At 44.5% G+C, this 12,084-nt stretch overlaps 2 protein-coding genes across 2 annotated transcripts in view; both read left to right on the forward strand.

Moving 5' to 3' along the window:
• Window positions 1–12,084, forward strand: part of LOC140723506 (uncharacterized) — a 321,455-nt gene that overhangs the window by 5,850 nt on the left and 303,521 nt on the right. The gene's annotated exons all lie outside the window — the stretch shown is intronic.
• The window catches only part of LOC140723505 (NACHT, LRR and PYD domains-containing protein 3-like), a 40,757-nt gene that overhangs the window by 167 nt on the left and 28,506 nt on the right, over window positions 1–12,084 (forward strand). Inside the window, exon 2 of the mRNA XM_073038066.1 lies at window positions 64–233. The gene's annotated coding sequence lies outside the window, so the exon portion shown is untranslated. The remainder of the gene's footprint in view (window positions 1–63; window positions 234–12,084) is intronic.

The following is a 12,084-nucleotide window of genomic DNA, read 5'->3' on the forward strand; positions in this document are numbered from 1 at the left end:
TGAGCAGTAATGTTTTGTTCTCCTTTGTATTGTTAACGTGCCTCATTATCTTTCATGTTAAAGTTGGACCTGCGGTGAAAGATTTATTGGAAGAAAAACCCACAACTGGAAGCAAACCACGATTGAAGATGAGGGAACAGCAACAAGTGAACCAGCCCGACGATTGAGAGCACCAACTGGAGAGAAATCCTTCTGACTCAGGGTTTCCATTGATTCAGTCAGCAGAAAGTTTGGTGAGTCTCATTTACTCAAACACTGGTCCATTAGACATTACATACCTGTACAAGGGAAGGTAAGGAATAGCTGGAGTGAGACTGAATGTGCCCAGAAGTACCAGTTATGTCTTTGTCAGACCCAGTTACGATCACTCCAGGCCTGGTAATGTGCTATCAGTATCCCAGCTCTTTAAAGTCACTCACGTTTCCTCAGTGTTTGCTCATTTCAAGGTCTTGCATCTTGTGAATTTGCTTTTGGTCACCTGAGTGGGGAGATGGAGACAAAGGGGCGAACTTATACTTAATATCTTTCAAAAAAATGTAATTATTTGAACTTGCTGCAAATTTGCTTGGCTTTTTACACTTGGAGTGATGGAGAAGGAGGGGTGAGCGATAGAGGTGTATAAAATGATGACAGGCATTGATCATGTGGATAGCCAGAGGCTTTTTCCCAGGGCTGAAATGACTGACATGAGAGGGCATAGTTTTAAGGTGGTTGGAAGTAGGCAGAGGAGGGATGTCAGGGGAGTATTTCCACACAGAGTGGTGGGTGTGGAATGCATTGCTGGCGTTGGTGCTGGAGGTGGACACAATAGGGTACTTTAAGAGACTTTTAGATAGGTACATGGAGCTCAGAAAAATAGTGTTATGCAATTGGGTGATTCTAGACAGTTTCCAGAGTAGGTTACAAGGTCAGCAAAAGATTGTGAGCTGAAGGGCCTGTACTGTGCTGTGGATTTCTATGTTCCATGCTCACACTTACTACCTAAACCCTACATGATTGATGACAAGTAACAATCGGTGTAACCATGGGGATCATCACTAGGCACTGGCCTCAAGTCCAGTAAACAGCCTCTCACCATCACCCTCTGTTTCCTGCCATTCAGCAGTTCCCAGACACTGGGGCTCTGTCACAAACATGACGTTCAGGAAGATTAGTCAATAATTAACGTGAAAAAAGAATTGTTGCTTCCTGAAAGGTCACGTATCCTGTCTGATTCAATGGACCAACTCCTCCCTTGTTTACGACTTAATTTATCCTGGGACCCATCCTTCTGGGTCACGCTGCGTCGGATAACCCACACCCCCAACCTCCCTCCACCCCGCCAATGGCCCCACAGCCTTTCCATCATTTACCCACATCCACACACTAGACTGATCCACATCACCCACATCCTCTCTCCCAGCTTGGCGAACCACAGCTAACTGATCCCACAGTCCCGGCTCGGGCACAAAACTAAACCCAGAGCCGCAAGACCAGACAGCTGGACTCTCCAGCCGTCCGGCTCAGTCCCGGCCCACTTCCACTACAACTAACGCTCAATTTATGTAAACCCAGATTCAGCCCCTTCCTGACCGCTGCATGAACAGTAAAACTACCGACATCAGTTGGAGTCAGCAGTCTGCTGCGATTCGCAGGGGCTCCCTGTGGCATCTTCAGAGGTCGGATGGACAACACAACACGAAGGGATTAATTCCTGGGATATCTGGACTGTCTAATGCAGAGAGGTTAGAGAGACTGGGCTTGTACACGCTGGAATTGAGGAGATTGAGAGGGGATCTGATTGAAACATATAAGACTATTAAGGGATTGGACAAGATAGAGGCAGGAAATATGTTCCAGATGCTGGGAGAGTCCAGTACCAGAGAGCATGGTTTGAGAATAAGGGGTAGGTCATTTAGGACAGAGTTAAGGAAAAACTTCTTCTCCCAGAGAGTTGTGGGGGTCTGGAATGTACTGCCTTGGAAGGTAGTGGAGGCCAATTCTCTGGATGCTTTCAAGAAGGAGCTAGATGGGTATCTTATGGATAGGGGAATCAAGGGATATGGGGACAAGGCAGGAACCGGGTATTGATAGTAGTTGATCAGCCATGATCTCAAAATGGTGGTGCAGGCTCAAACGGCCGAATGGTCTACTTCTGCACCTATTGTCTATTGACCCGTCCTTTCAATGTGACACGCCTGAATCCCAATCAACTCCATCCAACTATATCTGCACGAACTTCAATGACCAACAAATATAATTGATTTCAGCGATCAGCTGGTTGAATGATGCACTGACTTCGAGGAAGGGGTAACTATGGTCCACATTGTCAGAGTGTTTACTTTGCCAGGAGACAAAGATACGAATCTGTGTTTACACTGCAGCCAAATCCGGCTTACATCAGTAAAACCATTGTTTATGAAATTAGTAAACGACAGGATACTGCACTGACTGACCCACCCCAAACCAGATCACCCTGGAAAGTCCTTCCCAGAAACATCTGGGGTTTTGTGACCCAACTTGAGAAAAAGGCCACACTGCCCAGTCCATCAACAATATGGCAAATCTGGGCACATAGCAGGGGCCTTTACCTGACTCAACACTGGATTCAGTGATGACATCTGTTATGTTTCCTTCGTTGTCCTCGTGAAATCATTAAAAATGTCCAGTAAACAGCTTTTGAAATTAAGTACTCACCAAGACGTGACGTCACTCTGCGCCCCCACATGCCTGACGTTACGCGTGGGTTCCCCACACCAGGAACCGATGCCACTCTGCACCCCCACGTGCCTGATATCACGTGTGGGTTCCCCACACCGGAGTCTGATGTCACTCTGCGCCCCCACATGCCTGGTATCACGTGTGGGTTCCACACACCTGTGTCTGACGACACGTGCGCAGCTCCTTACATCACACTGGCGCTAAGATGGTTGAATTTTACCAGCTGAGGTAACAATTACCTGACCCACCCAGCACACCCTACTGTCAACAGAGGAGTTACTCTCTCCTCATTGGTGAGGATCGATGTCAGTCACTGGTTACACCCGATAACAGAGATAGGCCTGCTGAGAGGGCATTACCGCCACTGAGGCTGTCCCCTACTCCCGAGCTGAACTCCCCGTCAAAGTGGAACAAACCTCAAAGTAGATGTCCAGCTTTTTAAATTATTTCCATTTCCATCCAGGGGAAGTTGGGTGCATTTGTGAAGTGACTTCTGCGGCCGGAGTTTAAGGGATCACTGACCGGTAGGAGGAGACTGCTCAACCCATTGGCTTGATGCAGGCTTCTTGCAGAGTGAGTGGTCCGGCAGAAGGACAAGGGTGAGGGATTTTACTGAGAGGGCCAAATTCAACGTTTCCATGTCTGCTCTTGAAAAAAATATATATTTCTACATTGTTATTGACAGAAAATGTATATTTGTGATTATTGTCACAACGTATATATTTGTATATTGTTAATGACATAAAATCTGTATTTCTATATTGATAATGACAGAATTGTAAAAATTCTGTACAATGTGTTATCTGAATGTACTTGCCTGTGAAGCTTCTGCAAGTCAGTGTATCTCTGTACTTGTATCTTCCTGTACATGATAGATAGATAGATAGATAGATACTTTATTCATCCCCATGGGGAAATTCCAACTTTTTTCCAATGTCCCATACACTTGTTGTAGCAAAACTAATTACATACAATACTTAAATCAGTAAAAAAATATGATATGCATCTAAATCACTATCTCAAAAGCATTAATAATAGCTTTTAAAAAGTTCTTAAGTCCTGGCGGTAGAATTGTAAAGCCTAATGGCATTGGGGAGTATTGACCTCTTCATCCTGTCTGAGGAGCATTGCATCGATAGTAACCTGTCGCTGAAACTGCTTCTCTGTCTCTGGATGGTGCTATGTAGAGGATGTTCAGAGTTATCCATAATTGACCGTAGCCTACTCAGCGCCCTTCGCTCAGCTACCGATGTTAAACTCTCCAGTACTTTGCCCACGACAGAGCCCGCCTTCCTTACCAGCTTATTAAGACGTGAGGCGTCCCTTTTCTTAATGCTTCCTCCCCAACACGCCACCACAAAGAAGAGGGCGCTCTCCACAACTGACCTATAGAACATCTTCAGCATCTCACCACAGACATTGAATGACGCCAACCTTCTTAGGAAGTACAGTCGCCTCTGTGCCTTACATGCGCAATTGTCAATACATTCAACAGGACCTGAGACAACTCTGAGATTTGATTAGTGATGATCATCTTGGCATCCCGGTAGGTCAATTATAAAGATAAATATAAGAAAAGTACAGTGTCGATGAACAGAGGGATCTTGGAGTCCCAAGTTCATCACTCCCTCAAAGTGGCTACACAGATTGACAGTGTAGTTAAGAAAACAAATGATATGCTTGCCTTTATTAGTCATATATTGCATTCAAAATTCAGGAAGTTATGTTACAGCTTCATAAAGCTTGAGTGAGGCCACATCTGGAGTATTTCATACAGTTCTGGTCGCCTCATTCCAGGAAGGATGTCAATGGCCCTGGAGAGGGCATGGAAGAAGTTTACTAGGATATTGCCTGGATTCAAAGCCATGAGCTATAACAAGAGGTGGGACAAACTTGGGTTGTTTTCTGTGGACTCGTGCAGGCTGGTGTGAGACAATGGAGGTTCATAAGGTTACGAGATGCATAGATAGAGAATGTCTAAATCAAGATGCATACATTTAAAGTGAGGGGGGTAGTTTCAAAGGACATATGAAGGGCAAATGCTTTTTTTTACACAGAGTGTTGGGTTGCTGGAATGTGCTGCCTGCTGTGGTGGTAGTGGCAGATACATTGGGGACTTTTAAGAGATATTTAGATTGACACATGAATGTGAAGGAATATTGTGCAGGAAGAAGGGATTAATTTAGTTGGCAGTTTGATGGTGGGCCAAGTAGCCTGTTCCTGTGCTGTACTGTTTTATGTTCTCTGTCTCTTGTCAAAATGTCTCGGAGTTACAGAGGCAAAATACGTGAGTGGGAACAACAGGTCAGCTGGAGCCCAAACTGGGAAATGTGAGATGACCCACTTCTGCAGGACAAACTGAAATCCTGAGTATGATTAAATGGAAATGGACTGAGGTGAACTGGGTAGGGAGGGAGGTCAAAGGTACATTGTATTTATTGTAAGAGTTACTGCAATAACAAGAGGATGAAAATGACTTGAACAATTATTTGGGTTTTGTTGAGATTGTACCTGGAATATTTCCATCTGTGGAGGGAAATGGACCATCAACATTTTGGGCCAAGGCTCTCCCTCTGGACTGAGAGTGGATGGCAGATAGTCAGAGAAAAGAGGTGAGGGGTTGGGATGGGGCAAGAGCTGGGGAGTGAGTGGTGAATCCAGCTGAGGGGGAGTTAGGAAGGTGGAAATAGTGACGGGTGGGAGGTGAGTGCTTGGGGCAACACGGGGCTGCAGAAGATGGGAGTGAATTCCATAGAGGATTAACGAAGAGGTTAGAGAGTATTTGTTATAGAAAGTGCAATGAAGATTCATCAGACAGATCCTTGGAGTGGTGGGGTCATCATATGAAGAAAAATAAAATGTGATAACCCTTTCATTTAGAGAATCGAGGACTGAGAGGTGAACACATTGAAATGCACAACATCATTACCGGTTGAACCAGGGATCCCAGTCTCTGAAAAAGGGGGTGGGAAGTCCGGGGCTGAGATGAGGGAAAATGTCTCCACTCCGAAGTTGGTGAATGTCTTTAAATCCCCACCACAGAGGCGGTGGAGACTCAATGATCGTCCTCACAGAATAAAGAGGCTGGGAGATGAGTAGAGATGGAAGGGATTGAGGCAATGTGGATTGGGAAGAAACGTGGCTGAGATGAGAGAGCAGCTATCATATTGTCACTGGTTGGAGGGGCTGACTGGTCTCCTACTGCTGTTTCTCATTTGCTATTTCAGTGTTCCTGTCCAGTTAGCCCAGAGGAATGTGAATAGAAATTAGTGTTTGTAAACATAGAAGTGGTTTGAATGAAACCTGCACAATTCCTTTTGGGGTCTGAATCATCTGTTGGACAGTAATGGGAATCAAACCCGTATTTTCTGTGACCCAGGGGGTACAGGGATGGGACGTGGAAAATGCAGAGAGAAAATTTTAAAATGTAGCTGGTATAAATTTGAAATGTGGAAAATATGGCAGGTGAATCCAGCAATGTGTGTGGATCAAAGAGCAGAGTCCCGGGTTTAAATGAGAGACCCTGCACCCATCGCATGACCCTGTTTCCCGCTCTTTTTTTTTAACCGCAGATCGGCAGCATCTGCAGGTTTGTTTCTGAAGCCCTGCCCCCGCTCTGTGATGCACGATCAGTCCCGGGATGAGTAGTGATTTCTTATGGATGGATGCGGCAGATCATTTGTGGGGCTGGGGTCGGGAGAGTGACCTCACCTCCTGGTGTGGGCAGTCGGGGGAAAGATCATTCTCTGTGTGGCGAGACCAATGAGATCCCGTAGGTGAGAATTGAGGCCGGTCCCAAGTGATGTTGGGCAGTGATTCCCCTTATTTCCCTAAACAGCCGGCCTCCCTCCGATTCCCGGACAGAACCTGCTGGGTGGGTCCGGGTTGTGGGACTTCACACCGAACCTCCTGAGATGAGCTGCCACTCAGCCCCTGTTGTTGTAGTCCTAGGAGCGGAATGAAGTGGTGAGGCCGGGACTGAACCCATCCATTGAGATGTATCCCGGTAACTTTATCTCCATCACCTGACCCAGTAGTGGATCCAAACTTCACCTGGATCGATACCTGGGTTTGATATTGTTTCCATGTATCTGGGCTCCTAAAAGAATTTGAACACTTCACTTAACTCACTCTGCAGAAGATCCAACCCGACAGCCCAAGCTGTCTAATAATTTCCACAACACTAAAAATGGGAAACCTGTTTATTATTGTCATGTATAGAGGTTAACTGAAAATGCTGTCTTGCGCACCATCCACAAACATCAGTTCATTGAACAGTACAGTGAGGTGATCCACAGTTAAACAAAAAACAGATTTACAGAGCATTATGGTTCCAGAGGACGTGCAGTGCAGCAAGTGTCAGGTTACTTCGAGTTACATGGTGAGGTCAGGTGTCCATCTTGTCACACTGGGGCATTCTGTTTGCTTATAACAGCAGAATGGAAGCTGTCCTTGAGCCTGATAGTTCATGCTTTAATGGTTTTATAACTTCTCCCCGATGAAGAATGGGTGAGAAGTGAGACTGTCCCACGTTGTGGGGATTTTTAGCACATGGCCAGCTTTACTTCAGCTTTTACTGAAGTGTAGACAGAGTCCATGGAGGGGAGGCTGGTTTCTATGATGTGCTCAGCTCTGTCCACAGCTCTCCGCAGTTCAATGCAGTCGCGGGCAGAACAGTAGCCAGACGAAGGTGTCAAGTATCTGGATGGGATACTTTCCATGGTTCGTTGAAAACATTTGGTTCGGGGAGAAGGGTAGATGTCAAATATCCTGTTCTATCTTGTTCATTTTAGAATCTTTCGTACAGTAGTATCTACTGTTAATTCAGTATCTGTGTATTGCTGGAGGACCATGAGTGACCGTCCTTGATTCCTTCTCCTATCTGGTTCCATCGCATCCCCTGCTCATCTTGTTCAACCTTTGTCCAGCCTGTATTTCATCACCTCAATGATAAATATCAGCAATCTCTCTTCTACTGTTGTCTTCATTGTGAAGTATTATGTCTTACTGAGTTATTTCTGAAATCGGTGATTGTTACCTGGAAGTACCAGAGGATTTACTGAATAAAGCATGAGATAGGGTAAAGACAGTTAATAAAATGCCATGACAATTTTAGTTTCAAGGTTATCAAATGGCCGCTGTGTTAATCTTTGTCAGACGGAGACTCTCTGCATTTAGACTATAAGACAAAGGAGCAGAGGTCAGCAATTCGGCCCATCGAGTCTGCTCCGCCTTTTTATCATGAGCTGACTCAATCTCCCCTTTAGTCCCATTCCCCCACCTTCTCACCATAACCTTTGATGCCCTAGCTACTCAGATACCTATCAATCTCTGCCTTAAATACACCCAATAACTTGGCCTCCACTGCCGCCTGTGGCAACAAATTCCACAGTTTCACTACCATCTGACTAAAAAAATTTCTTCACATCTCTGTTCTGATTGGGCGTCCTTCAATCCTTAAGTCGTGCCCTCTCATACTAGACTCCCCCACCATGGGAAACAACTTTGCCACATCCACTCTTTCCATGCCTTTCAACATATGAAATGTTTCTATGAGGTCCCCCCTCATTTTTCTAAACTCCAAGGAGTACAATCCAAGAGCGGTCAAATGTTTCTCATATGTTAACCCTCTCATTCCCGGAATCATTCGAGTGAATGTTCTCTGAACCCTCTCCAATGAAAGCACATCCTTTCTTAAATAAGGAGCCCAAAACTGTGCACAGTACTCTAAGTGAGATCTTACCAGTGCCTTATAGAGTCTCAACATCACGTCCCTACTCCCACACTCTATTCCCCTAGAAATGAATGCCAACATTGCATTCGCCTTCTTCACCACTGACTCAACCTGGAGATTAACCTTAAGGGTATCCTGCATGAGGACTCCCAAGTCCCATTGCATCTCAGAACTTTGAATTATCTCCCCATTTAAAAAAATAGTCTGCCCATTTATTTCTTCTACCAAAGTGCATGACCATACACTTTCCGACATTGTAATTCATTTGCCACTTCTTTGCCTGTTCTCCCAATCTATCTAAGTCTCTCTGCAGACTCTCTGTTTCCTCAGCACAACCGGCCCCTCCCCCTATCTTTGTATCATCCGCAAACTTAGCCACAAAGCCATCTATTCCATAATCCAAATCGTTGATATACAGAGTAAAAAGAAGCGGCCCCTACACTGACTCCTGTGGAACACCACTGGCAAATGGCAGCCAACCAGATTGTAATCCCTTTATTCCCACTCTCTGCTTCCTGCCAATCAGCCAATGCTTTATCCACGTATGTAACTTTCCCATAATTCCATGGGTTCTTATCTTGTTTAGCAGCCTGATGTGCGGCACCTTGTCCAATTATTTTTTTTTTAAATGACAATATCGAACCTGCCACTACCAATTCTACTGGAAGCTCGTTGCACACAGCTACCACTCTCTTAGTAAAGAAGTTTCCCCTCGTGTTACCCCAAAACTTTTGCCCTCTAAGTCTCAACTCATATCCTCTTGTTTGAATCTCCCCTACTCTCAATGGAAAAAGCCTATCGACGTCAAATCTATCTATTCCCTCATAATTTTAAATACCTCTATCAAGACACCCCCCCCCCCCCCAACCTTCTATGCTCTAAAGAATAAAGACCTAGCTTGTTCAACCTTTCTCTGTAACTTAAGTGCTGAAACCCAGGTAACATTCTAGTAAATCTTCTCTGTACTCTCTCTATTTTGTTGATATCTTTCCTATAATTCGGTGACCAGAACTGTACACGATACTGCAAATTCGGCTTAACAATGCCCTGTACAATTTTTTTACAATTTGTACAATGTGGCAGGGGGATGGGAACAACTGCAGAGAGACAGAGGGGTGTAAAATGAGGGTAGAAGCAAAAAGTAGTAAGGTGAAAAGTAAAAGTGGCAGGCAGGCAAATCCAGGGCTAAAATCAAAAAGGGCCACTTTTCAACATAATTGTATAAGGGCTAAGAGTGTTGTAAAAACAACCCTGAAGGCTTTGTGTGTCAATGCAAAGAGCAGACATAAATAATCTTCCAGAAATAGTAGGGGATAGAGGGTCTAGTGAGATGGAAGAAATGAGGGAAATACATGTTAGTAGAGAAGTGCTGTTAGATAAATTGAAGGGATTAAAGGCAGATAAATCCCCAGGGCCAGTTGATCTGCATCCCAGAGTGCTTAAGGAAGTAGCGCAGGAAATAGTGGGTGCATTAGTAATAATTTTTCAATGCTCTTTGGATTCTGGATTAGTTCCTGAGGATTTGAGGGTAGCTAATGTAACCCCACTTTTTAAAAAAGGAGGGACAGAGAAACCAGGGAATTATAGACTGGTTAGCCTGACATCGGTGGTGGGGAAAATGCTAGAGTCAGTTATCAAAGATGTGATAACAGCACATTTGGAAAGTGGTGAAATCATCGGAGAAAGTCAGCATGGATTTGTGAAAGGAAAATCATGTCTGACAAATCTTAAAGAATTTTTTGAGGATGTAACTAGTAGAGTGGATAGGGGAGAACCAGTGGATGTGGTATATTTGGATTTTCAATAGGCTTTTGAAAAGGTCCCACACAGCAGATTAGTGTGCAAACTTAAAGCACACGGTATCGGGGGTATGGTATTGATCTGGATAGAGAATTGGTTGGCAGACAGGAAACAAGGAGTGGGAATAAATGGGACCTTTTCAGAATGGCAGGCAGTGACTAGTGGGGTACCACAAGGCTCAGTGCTGGGACCCCAGTTGTTTACAATAAATATTAATGATTTAGACGAGAGAATTAAATGCAGCATCTCCAAGTTTGCGGATGACACGAAGCTGGGCGGCGATGTTAGCTGTAAGGAGGATTCTAAGAGGATGCAGGGTGACTTGGATAGGTTAGGTGAATGGGCAAATTCATGGCAGATGCAATTTAATGTGGATAAATGTTAGGTTATCCACTTTGGTGGCAAGAACAGGAAAACAGATTATTATCTGAATGGTGGCCGATTAGGAAAATGGGAGGTGCAACGAGACCTGGGTGTCATTGTAGACCAGTCATTGAAAGTGGGCATGCAGGTACAGCAGGCGGTGAAAAAGGTGAAAGGTATGTTGACATTCATAGCAAGAGGATTCGAGCACAGGAGCAGGGAGGTTCTACTGCTGTTGTACAAGGCCTTGGTGAGACCACAGCTGGAGTTTTGTGTGCAGTTTTGGTCCCCTAATCTGAGGAAAGACATTCTTGCCATAGAGGGAGTACAGAGAAGGTTCACCAGATTGATTCCTGGGACGGCAGGACTTTCATATGAAGAAAGACTGGATCGACTGGGCTTATACTCACTGGAACTTAGAAGATTGAGGGGAGTTCTTATTGAAACGTATAAAATTCTAAAGGGATTGGACAGGCTAGATGCAGGAAGATTGTTCCCGATGTTGGGGAAGTCCAGAACGAGGGGTCACAGTTTAAGGATAAAAGGGGAAGCCTTTTAGGACCGAGATGAGGAGAAACTTCTTCACACAGAGAGTGGTGAATCTGTGGAATTCTCTGCCACAGGAAACAGTTCTGGCCGGTTCATTGGCTATATTTAAGAGGGAGTTAGATATGGCCTTTTTGGCTAAAGGAATCAGAGGGTATGGAGATAAAGCAGGTACAGGGTTCTGAGTTGGATGAACAGCCATGATCATACTAAATGGCGGTGCAGGCTCAAAGGCCAAATGGCCTACTTCTGCACCTATTTTCTATGTTTCTATTAACATTACATCCCAACTCCTATACTCTGCTCTGATTTATAAAGGCCAGCATACCAAAAGCTTTCTTCACCACCCTATCCACATGAGATTCCACTTTCAAGGAACTATGCACCATTATTCCAAGATCACTCTGTTCTACTGCATTCCTCAATGCCCTATCATTTACCATGTATGTCCTACTTAGATTAGTCCTACCAAAATATAGCACCTCACACTTATCAGCATTAAACTCCATCTGCCATCTTTCAGTCCACTCTTCGAACTGGTTTAAATATCTCTGCAAGCTTTGAAAAACCTGCTTCATTTTCCACAACGCCATCTATCTTAGTATCATCTGCATAGTTACTAATCCAATTTACCACCCATCATCCAGATCATTAATGTATATGACAAACAACATTGGGCCCAGTACATATCCCTGAGGCACACCACTAGTCACCGGCCTCTGACCTGACAAACAGTTATCCACCAGTACTCTCTGGCATCTCCAATCCAGCCACTATTGAATCCATTTTTCTACTTCAATATCAATACCTAATGATTGAACCTTCCTAACTAACCTTCTGTGTGGAACCTTTGCAAAGGCCTTACTGAAGTCCATATAGACAACATCCACTGCTTTACCCTCATCAACTTTCCTAGTAACTTATTCAAAAAATTCAATAAT

Source organism: Hemitrygon akajei, unplaced genomic scaffold (assembly GCF_048418815.1).
Source record: "Hemitrygon akajei unplaced genomic scaffold, sHemAka1.3 Scf000116, whole genome shotgun sequence".
Taxonomy (NCBI): Eukaryota; Metazoa; Chordata; class Chondrichthyes; order Myliobatiformes; family Dasyatidae; genus Hemitrygon; species Hemitrygon akajei.